Source organism: Myotis davidii, unplaced genomic scaffold (assembly GCF_000327345.1).
Source record: "Myotis davidii unplaced genomic scaffold, ASM32734v1 scaffold343, whole genome shotgun sequence".
In the NCBI taxonomy this organism is placed as follows: domain Eukaryota; kingdom Metazoa; phylum Chordata; class Mammalia; order Chiroptera; family Vespertilionidae; genus Myotis; species Myotis davidii.
In genome coordinates, this window is record NW_006293809.1 from 1462056 (window position 1) to 1473195 (window position 11140).

General features: G+C 43.0%; 1 protein-coding gene across 1 annotated transcript in view; it reads right to left on the reverse strand.

Moving 5' to 3' along the window:
- The window catches only part of DOK5 (docking protein 5), an 86366-nt gene extending 75770 nt beyond the window's left edge, over positions 1–10596 (reverse strand). Inside the window, exon 1 of the mRNA XM_015566536.1 lies at positions 10490–10596. The gene's annotated coding sequence lies outside the window, so the exon portion shown is untranslated. The remainder of the gene's footprint in view (positions 1–10489) is intronic.
- Positions 10597–11140: the final 544 nt, after the last annotated feature.

Consider the following 11140-nt stretch of genomic DNA (forward strand, 5'->3'; position numbering starts at 1 on the left):
ACTAGGTGACTCACACATCCCGCCGTCAACGACACCAGTGCTGATCCCTCCACTGAGCACTGCCACCCTCTCGCATGGTGCTTCCGACCCCTGTCCCCGCGTCATTCCCTCTGGCGCAGGCCCGGCACACCAACCACAACCTAGTGACCTACGTTTCCTGAGCTCTGTCTCCTCCCTAGCCGAGCAGGGGCGGCAGCCACCGGCTGTTTCAGCTGCATCTCTAGGGCCACGGACGGTGCCTCACGCCGCGTGGCCCCTCAGTGAGCGCCTGTGGGAGGAAAGCTCTGGTCCTGCCATCCCTGCCGTCACTGCCGTCACCTCCCCAGAAGACAGGGAGACCGAGGCACCGCGATGTCATTAACGTGCCCAGGGTGGGCCGATCCCCGACCCTGGCCGAGGCAGGTTTGACCCCAGGCCGGGCAGGCAGACTCTTGGTCACGTGCCAGATGTTGGGTGCTAAGCCTTCACACCCACCGTGTTATTTAGTTTTTCAAATTCCTGTCCACGGGCACTGTTCCCTGCCCCTCGGACATGTGAGGATGTGGTGGCCTCCAGAGGTTGGCTTGTTCGCACAACGGGCAAACGGGCGAACTGGATTCACACACAGCCAACCTGACCACGCCTCCCCGAACCGCCGAATCAACCTGGAGACAACCTACAAAAGTGGAAGGGCTTCCGCCTCTTCGTTTTCAGTAGGATAATGGCTTTAACTTTAAAAAATGAATATGCAGAGAAGGCTTGGAGAGGCCGCCATTGTTGAGTCAGGCCTTGTTAGTCCTCCGGTGGGTCGTGAAGGCCATGCAGGGATTTAGGAGAGAGAAAGACCAGTTTCCAGGCAGAAGAAACGTCAAGGGCACAATCACGGGACTGCAGTCGGGTGCGATAAAAACGTGGCGCTGTTGGGCCAGGGCCAGCTCCCGAAGAGCTGATGTGCTGCCTCCGTTAACGGGAATCATGAAGTCTGAAGGGCAAAGATTTAAAGGTTTGAAGCAGATACATGAAAGGGTTGTATCTGTGTATTAGAAAGACTATTCTGTAGGGCAGTGGTTTGAGATCGGGGGCAGATTTTTGCACCCCTTCCCTCCCCACAGGGAAATATTTAGCAATGTCTACAGACATGCAAGGCTGTCACAAGGTGGGAGCTACTGGCATCAACTGGGTGGGGGCCAGAGATGCTGCTAAACATCGAATGCACAGGAGAGCTAGCTCCCCACCAAAATGTGAATGGCGCTGGGGTGAGAAGCCCTGGGAGAGAAGTGGAGAGCGGACAAGGCTGGCAGGTGCATCATGTCACTACAGAGCGACCTTCACGGGAACTGATGATAGTGGTGCCCCTTGCAGTTCAGCAGTGAGCAGCTGGCATGGACATACATGGCAGCCTTAACCTTGGGAAGGATGGGAACAGGATCTGAAGGGGAGATAGAGCCTGGAGATGCCAGCAGACAAGCAGGCAGGAAGTGGATTCAGCTTAGGTTAGGGCAGGAGGAATGAAAAGACAGATTTAAGAGTTACTTAATGACTATGCAGTTCCTGGTTTCTAGTTTTCTCATTATCAAAAACACAGAGTCTCATAACTCCATCAAGGGAAAAAATACCCAACGCTCTCCTAAGTTTTTGATGGATCTTTAAGTATGCCATCCAATTAGGGCTTCCCAAATAGAGACCGCCAAATTCTTCTGGCTGTTTAAAGCCAGACTCCAGATGTCTTATTCATCATTCGTGACTGTGTTCGTTGACATGAATGCTTAGCAGCCAGCGATTAACACAGTGGCCATACTTTCCAAGTTTAATTTGCTACCGATACAGTTTTGCATTAACGAAAACAATTTACACGTTACATGATTCAATTTTCCAAATGGATTATTTTGTAACTATAGAGAGAGACTGTTGAAATTTCTTCTGGTGTTTCATGGGAAGATTAGACCATCGGATTTTAAAGCGTACATTCCCTTGAGGAACTGGTATATTCCTGGGAGAATTATGCCATTGGCAGGCACTGGGTGGGAATGTTAAGTGTGTTTTCTGGTGTGCCGCAAAGTCAGTCTCCATCTAGGAAAACAAGGATTTGATTTCCAATTGTTCCCCTTCCTTTGCTGATAGGAATGTAGGTCTGATGATTTATTTACATTACAGAGTGAAAAGGAGGCCGCTACCTAAAAGGCAATTTGCCGCCTTGCTTTTTGTAGGCAGTATCCTAATTATTTTCTCCTTATGGGACTGAATGAATTAAGTGAGCAATTCACTTTGTATATGCAAATTGCAAATCTCTGCAGAAGCTTCAAATTGCTTTATTCTTTAAAAAAAATTAAAGCCATTATCCTACTGAAAATGAAGAGGCATAAGCCCTTTCACTTTTATAGGTTGTCTCTGAAAATGAAAGTAATATGAAAGCAATCTATTTTGGGGCCGATAATGCTTTCTCAAGTATTAACAAAGTAATCAATTACACTACTCTTATTATTGTTGCTTTTGTTGTAACACTTGTTTTTATATTATTATTATGTGCTGAAATTTCAGAGTACTCCAAAATACCCCACTAAGCCTTTCTGTTTTAAAAATTTCCAGATTTCTTATATTGTGTTCCACGCCTTTAAATGTCTTTCCTTAAAAAAGCGCCAATGGTTTTAAGACACAATGTCAGTAAGAGGGACAGGCAACTAAGAAGAGATGCTCTCAGTTCCCATCACAAATGTCACCACAAAGCACTTCTCTCCACAGTCTCCCCTGGGGGCCCTGAACACAGCAGGTTAAGCAAACATCTTGTGAAAGGGTTCTTCAGAAAGAACCAGTCTAGACAGTGCTGCCCAACCCCCAGAGAGACGGTTCCATTCTTTCCCCAAATAGCTACAGGCCGCTGGTCACTAAAATAAACTGGCCCAGAGCCTGCCTGAATCATCCATCCCAACTGTCTCCCTGAAGAGTGGGCCTTATCTGCACATGTGAAATAACTGAAATAACCCCTTCACTGTGTCACCCTTAAAATTAAAAGGCGCTTAAACTGAGAAGCCTGCGTCTGAAATGTATGCGGAGAATGGAGCCTGGGGTGAAGGGTGCTCTCCTAGGATCTCGGCGGGGGGTCAGGGTGCTTTTATATCGCCTATCTGGGCACAATTTGGCAGCAGCTACAAAAAGTTGAAAGGTATGGGATATTCCCTGGCAATTGCACAGCTTTTTCTTCCAAAAAGATTAGCATGAGCACATCAAAGACAGAGGCACGAGTTCTTCATCATAATTAAATTTATATTAGCAAAAAATTAGAAACCATTTTGTCCATCGATTTGGGTATTTGTTAAACAGATCACGGTATATCAAATATTAAAGAGTACTCTAGAACTGTGAAATTAATGAGGTGTCATTAATAAGCCACTGATTATTGGCTTGGAGGGAAAGGGGATTGGCATAATTGATGTGACCATTTAATTTATCTCATGAACCATAATATTCTGACTGTGAAAGAAATGACTACTGAAAGTTACGTTAGCACTACAGACCCACCCAAGTATTCCGGGGAAATCTGTAATTATGGTCTTCTGACACAAGAGCGTACAGTATGCAATGAATGACTCCATTCGTGCTCTAAAAATAGCACCTATATATGACACTGATTCTATTTGTATAAACAGAGAAAACAGTCTGAAAAGTGCACATTGATCTAATAGTATTTTCTTTTCCTGAGGACCAGAGCTAGGGTCATCATTTCCTTTCATTTCACTCAATACACTTCAGAATTGTTTAAACTGGTTAAAATGAACAGATGTGATGCTTATAATTTAAAGACTAAGAAGAGTGAAGAGGAAAAAATCCTGTAAAATATCTTAAAGTGAGGTGAGTGGATCTCCATTCTTTGTCAACACAACTCCTTGAGCAGTAACTCACTGGGCCCACAGTACTCTGTGATTTCTCTCAACCAGAAGCCACTAATTTCTCACTAACTTGCCTTTGACATCATTTACACAGAGCTTCTGTGTGCACTTGGATTATAGCCAAGTGTTTCCACACAAAGGTAAGATAGCGTAGAAACAGCCCTGGAGATACAGGGTCTTAAATTCATGTAAGAAGTAAGTGTAAATGGAGGAAAAGGAATTTGCAGTCAATGAACCTTGTAGGTGAAATTTGTTTTCATTTTGGCCTTCTTATTTTTCCACATGTATGTGTGTGCTTAAGTCAAACACACGTATAGACCAGTGACAGAGGAAACAGATGAAATTTTCATAAGCCTTTAAACAAATGAGGCTCTTTCCAAAATGCAAGGAAAACTAACCACTTCCAATAATTAGTCAAATAACGAAGGGATTGGAAAAAAAATAATTTAAACAAGATGACTGCTTTATCAAATTATAGGCCAAAAGTGACTTACACAAAGTAAGCACTTAATCCAAAAGGGCTTTAAATTTAATCCAAACTAAATAAAATAATTAAGTATAAGCTTAAAATATGTACAGGATATGGAGACTGAACATTACAAATGCTGATGAAAGAAATCAAATATTCAAATAAATGGAGTGACATACCATGTTCATGAATTGAAAAACTCAACATAGACAACATGTCAGTTCTACCACAATTTGATCTATAGTTTTAATGTCATTCTTTTCAAAAGCCTAACATGGGTTTTCTGTAGACATACAAGCTTATTTTAGAATTTTACGGAAAGGGGAGGCACTAGAATAACTAAAGCAACCTTTAAAAAGAGAATAAAATGAAAGAAATCATTCTACCCAATATTAAAGATTATATCTATAGTAACCAACTATGATATCAGTAGAAAGATACATAGCTCAATGGAAAAGAATAGAGGATCTAGGGATAGACCCAAGCTAATATGTCCAAATAATTTTTGAGATAGGTACAAAAGCAATTCAATGGGGAAAGAATAACTGGTTTTCAACAAATGGTATTAGAATAAGTAGACATCCATAGGTAAAAAGAGTGAAACTCATTCCACATCTCATACTCTGTACAAAAGTTAAACTCAAAATGAATCATGGACTTAAATGTAAAATATAACACTATAAACGTTTAAAAGTTTTTTAATAATAAAACTGGGAGAGGCTGGCCAATGTTGCTCAGTGGTTCAGCATCGACCCATGAACCAGGAGGTCACGGTTTGAATCCCGGTCAGGGCACATGCTGGGGTTGTGGGCTCGATCCCCGGTCGGGGACATGAGGAGGGCAGCCAATCAGTGGTTTTCTCTCATCACTGATGTTCCTATTTCTCTCTCCTTCTCCCTTCCTCTCTAAAATCAATAAAAACATATTTTTTAAAAACTGGAAGAAATTATTCAGGACCCAAGGCCAAGCAAAGAGTTCTTAGAGTTGGCACCAAAAGCATGATTCATAAAAGTAACAATTCAAATACAGGATCACATAAAAATTAAAATTTTTGTTCTGCAAAAGACCCTGTTAAAATAATGAAAAGATAAGCCATAGAAAGGGAGAAAATATTTGCAACCACATATCTGCCAAGAGACTAGTATATAAATTTTATTTTTTAAAAAATCTGCCAAACTTAATAGTAAAAAATACAGTTAAAAATAGGTAAAGAACGTATTTCACCGAAAAAGAGATAAAGATGGCAAATAAGTACATGAGAATATGTTCAATATCATCAGCCAGCCATTAGGGGATGCAAATTAAAATCCCAATGAGATCTCACTATCAGTAAGACTAAAATTAGAGAGAGAGAGAGAGAGAGAGAGAGAGAGAGAGAGAGAACTAAAAACTGGCGAAGATGTGGAGAAACTGGATCCCTCAAGCATTGCTGGTGGGAATGTAAAATGGTGCAGCCGCTTTGTAACACTCTGACAGCTTCTCATAAAAGTAGGCATGGAACCACCCTATGACCCAGCAGTTTCACTCTTGGGATTTTATCCCAGAGAAAATAAAAATTTATATTCATACAACAATATGTACACGAATGTTCACAGCAGCTTTATCCATCATCATAATAAAAACCAAAGTACTAGGAGTCATTGAGAAGAGGCGATGCTGTATTTTAAGATTTTGAAAAGATGGAGACAGCTACATCAGAAGAGGACATGCTTTAGAGGAGGGAGAAACGCATAATAAAGAACGAGTCACAGGGAAAGATAAGCCGGCAGAATTCTCCAGAAATGATGCCAGGACGTTGGCGCCCTGGGAGGAAACCGAACCCTACTTTTGCAGAAACAAGAGCAACGTGTGAAGCCTGGGACCCGGGGGCGTGCCCTGGCCCCTAAGGAAGGACCGACCAACGGAACCAGGAGCCTGAAAGGTGGGGCGGGAGGACAAAGGTAACCATGGCCCCGTCCCCGCATTAGAGGGACTTCCATTTCACAGGGCCATTCGCATTTAGCCTTCGATGTACAAGTGGCCCCTCTGATTTCGGTGGAGCGCGAAGACCCCTCCTATTTGCTGAAATAACAAAGGGACCAGCGGACTTTAGAAAACCAGGTGACCCCCAAAGCGGCACTCAAGACGGGGTTCCTTGGAGTGAGATGTGCTGTTCCCCGGAATATGTGACTTCATAAAACTGATGGCTCCACAGGCAATCGCTTTTGGAAGCGCTGCCTTACCATGGCTCTGCTCTCCTAAGGGCAGGACGCCCCGAGTCCCATAACCCACCCCACCCCCCGAGTCTCCATAAACTCCCGTGGGCTGGGCATCTCAGGAATGGGAAGGAAAAGCAGCCGTCCCCCAACCGTGGCCACAGAACCTGGTCCTCCCGGAACTCGCCTCTGCCGCACCCTCCAGCGCACCATTAGGGAAACGCTTATATGAGAGAAATTGCTGGGTTTCATCCTCTGGTCCAAGTTAACTGGATCCCACAGTGACGTGGAGAAGCTATGATGTGACCTGCCTTGGGGGTCACATTACAGAGAAGCGAAGACGCTTGAAGGAGCAAAGGCAGGGTTAGAAAGCTGGGTCCCAAACCCGGGCCCGGCAGACGCCCCACGCCACGTGCCTTGGTCTTCCTTCCACTCAGACCCGTTCCCAATTGTCCCTCAGCACAAAAAAGTAAACTACGCAGGGAAACGCTCAGCCCCTTCGGGTGAGAGTGAACGACTCTGATTTCCGGAGTGAAAACAGTGGACTTGTGTCTAACGGGAGGAACTCTATTTAAAGCCACTGGCACCTTCCCACGGTTGCAATTACACTTCATCAAACTCACAGCCTCTCTGACAGCCGAGTGCTGGCGGGCGCTTCGGGACGAGGTAAAGGAACAGAAAATGAACTGCTCTGTATGTGCATTATTCATATATTTACTTTCCCATTTTCACACGAGAGCACCGTTAGCTACATGTGCAGTGAGGAAGGCACCAACTTTTAAAAGTCTACAGCCAATCTCTTGTTTTAAAACTTCTAAGAAGGCTCCTGTGCAAAACTGGCATTTTTTCCTTAGTAATATCTTTTAAAGGGACATGATCTCAGAAAGGCTACCGATTTCCTAGAAGAAAGGTATGCCTGCCTAGGTCCCACCGCCCCTGCACTGACCAAATAGCAGAATGCACGAGCCCTCATTTCTCTCAGCAATGGCCTCATTTAGAGTCACATGAACTCTGAAATCTGGTCACGGTGTGCTAAGTATAACCCCCAGCCTGTTATTATCAAGATTCATAAATTACACAGCATTTAGATTTTAAAAAATGCATATCTCACAGTCACTTCAGCGTTTTTATGCCCCTGAGAGATTAATACTGAATGTATCAGATCTGAAAGAACAGGAAGGAAGAATCGGCAGCAGGAACTCATCCAGGGCTTGGAAGCTTGATATAGATAATTCTTCCCTCTAATGCTTTGAACTCTGGTTAATGGTTATTAGAGATGAAAGGGAATTGGCTTACCACGTTCCTCGCAGATTTACATATGAAAGTCCAGAGCCAGCAGGTAGAAGTCTGAAATAGGGCAAGCTTGTCCTCAATCTCCCCTTGCTTGTTCCACATTCAGAGGGGAACTACCAGTCCACTTCGGTCTTCCCAATCCTGGCTTCCTCACCCCTGTCATCACTCATCCCATTTCCTCCAGATCAAAATCCCTGCTCCTGGCTTCACATGTCTTAAGTACAGATTTTTTTTTTCTTCTGGAAAGTGAACTAAAAGTTTAACACAAAGGCATCTATTCTATTCCATGAGTTGACAATGCTCACTGCTTCCCAACCAATGCTGTTCAAAGTGCCTACTGTGTGTTAGGCTCTACTAACTAATAGAGAACCACACCTAACCCCACCCCCCAAAATCTCTATCCTTGTGGGCCTTACTTTAGGTTGGTCCAGTGGTGAAGACAATAAGAAACAACCAAGTACTAAGTACATATGTAGTGATAAGTGCTCAAGAGAAAAGTAAAGTGAGATGGGGGGAAGGGGTCAAAGGACCCCAATTTAAATCATGGAGTCAAGAAATGGCTTCACTTTGAGATAATGTAAGCAATGACCTGAGCAAAGTAAGGCAATGAGCTCGGTGGATATTTGTGGGGACAGTATTCCAAAGAAAGGGAAAAACAAGCTCAAAGGCAGGACTGTGGTTGGCCCACCCCAGGGAAAGCAAGGGGCCCAGTGTGTCCAGAGCCGAGGAAAGTGGGATTGGGGAAGCTGAGCCGATGAGGTTAAAGAGGCCCCAGGGAGTCAGATTGTGAGTATGAGTCCACTAGAAGGACTCGGTGAGGGTGTGGAGCTGGGTATTATGATGTGATTGCCGTATGTTTCTAACAGACTCTAGAGGCCGGGAATTAGGCAGCCCAGGGGCTGGGACCACTGCAGTAGCAACAGGGAGTATGAGGAGTGTTTGGAGTCACGATGCGTATTGACCACAGAGCCAGCACCACATGCAGGTGGGGTGGGGTGGGGAAGTTTCTCTGCAGTATTCCTTGCTTGTCCTCTTTCTTCTCTTAGGCATGTGTAGGTCTGCAAGCAAAGCAGAGCCCATTTATTTTTCTACATCATGGAAGGCAGGAAGAGGGGACTGTGAAGACTCAGGTGTTTCCAGATGTATGCAGGACTCAGCGAAAACAAGGAAAGACTGACGGACATCAGGGACCAGACAGAACAAGAGTCTGCGAGTATCTTAGTCTGCTCAGGCTGCTATGACAAATTACCATAGTAATTTACTGTGTAGACCAAATTGTCAACATGGGCCCTTAATCAGATGTTATGAAGTTGCCACTTTAGGAGAATTTGCACGAAATTATTCACTTTCCCTCATAGCTAGATTCCTATGCTGATGGATCTACTGGTTTCACGTAACGTTTTAGATGGCAAGCAGCCCCCTGGTAATTTCTCACCAAATAAGAATAAGAGTCTTCAATACGGAAAACCAACACAACCAAAATGTTCTATCATAAACATAAGCATGGTCCCTCCATAGTCAGAAGAGTAGTATTCCCCAGCATGGGAATAACCGAGCCTTGGGGAAAAGAAGTGACCCCATGTGCTTTTACATTTTCACGGAAAGGGAAGATACATAGGCTGCCTGATAACAAGGACTATGAAAAATATCACCATCCTTGAATTACCTTAAATTTCTACTCCTGAATGAAGCATTTTAACATACAATTAATTATTATTTTTAGTAAGGAAGTCTCACTACTACTGCTAGGAAAACTGGACATCTGAATTAAATTTAGTCATCAAACTTAAAGAAATAAATGAATGGGCAGGACTTCCTCCTCCTCTACCTATCACCTGTTTTCTAGCCTCCCAGCCCCAAATGCTACTCAGAAGCCACTACCCCATCCTGTTGAAAAAAAACTCTCGCCAAATCTCAGGACCATTGCCTAGAAGGGAGGGGGCAATTCAAGTCTGAATCCTATCAGTGTGTAGGTAGAGGTGTTCTCTGGAGACTTTGAGTCTTTGCCTGATCTAATTAGTTAGAAACAGTGTTTGACACTGTCCTGCACTAGAGTTTGAGAGGCATAGAGGATCTACCTGGTACATAGTCACAAACCCAAAGAGATAGCCAAAATGAGGAGACAAAGAAAAAACACCCAAATGAAAGAACAAGAGAATTCTCCAAAAAAAAGAGATAAATGAAGCAGAGATAAGAAATTTACTTGTAACAGAGTTCAGAGTATGATGTTAAAGATAATCAACAGCATGAAAAAAAAGATATAGTAACTATGAAAAAAGAACAGTTGGAAATAAAGAACGACATAACACTAATAAACAACACATTGGAAGGAATACACTGCAGATTAGGAGAAACTGAGGATCATGTATGAGGGTCTATTCTGCATCAGGCACTGGGCTACATTCCATGCGATCCAATCCTTACTCTCAAGGCTCTGTTGTTGGAAGTGGGGTCTACTACGCAAGTTGAAAATTTACAAAACATGGGATTGGAAAACAACAAGTATTTTAAACAATTAGCAAGTAGATATCACTTTAGAGATGCTTTGTGCTTGGAAAAATGATTATTTATACCTTGATCAAATAATCAGGAGAGGTTTTCAGAGTCAATGAACTTGAGTTACCTACTTGTGAACAGATGAACTGGAAAGCCAGAGCAATCGATCTTACCTTATGGTAACACCTAAAATACGCAGCACGTTCATCAGAAAATTTCTCCAGTCTCTTGGGGCCTTTGCTGGAGGCCTTCTTGAATACTAACCAGCATCGCTGATAAATCTGGAAGAAAATGCAGAGGCTGGACTCAGCAACACCACAGACTCAGGTATGATGTAATGACATTTGCATTTAAAGGTTTCCTTGTTGATGTTTTCACCTGTGAAATGACCAGAATCCATAAAAGCAATGTTTCACTGGAAAATAAAATTTAAAAAAAAAATGTTTCCACAATGGGCACATTATGTCATTCTGACAATTACTGGAATCAAAAGAAAAGAAGTATTCAAAGGCAAATTTATTCATGTTTTGATAACAGTATCAGTAGAAATATTTAGCAAAAAGTCCCAGAGATAAAAATCTCAACCATTTCAAATAATACAGGCTTTCACAGCACATGCTCCAATTTCAAATGCAATCAGATATGGGAATCAGGGGTCCAATACAACTTAAAGACCTCATTGGTAGTCAAAATAGAGAGTGCCTCTCAAATATCCAGAGGTATCATAAAACAATATAGTAATTAAAATAAATTATTTTGGCTTTTACCTTGCATAGTCATTGGCCTATCAATGGCTATAACATGGAGACAAAAGGGGAAAAGTA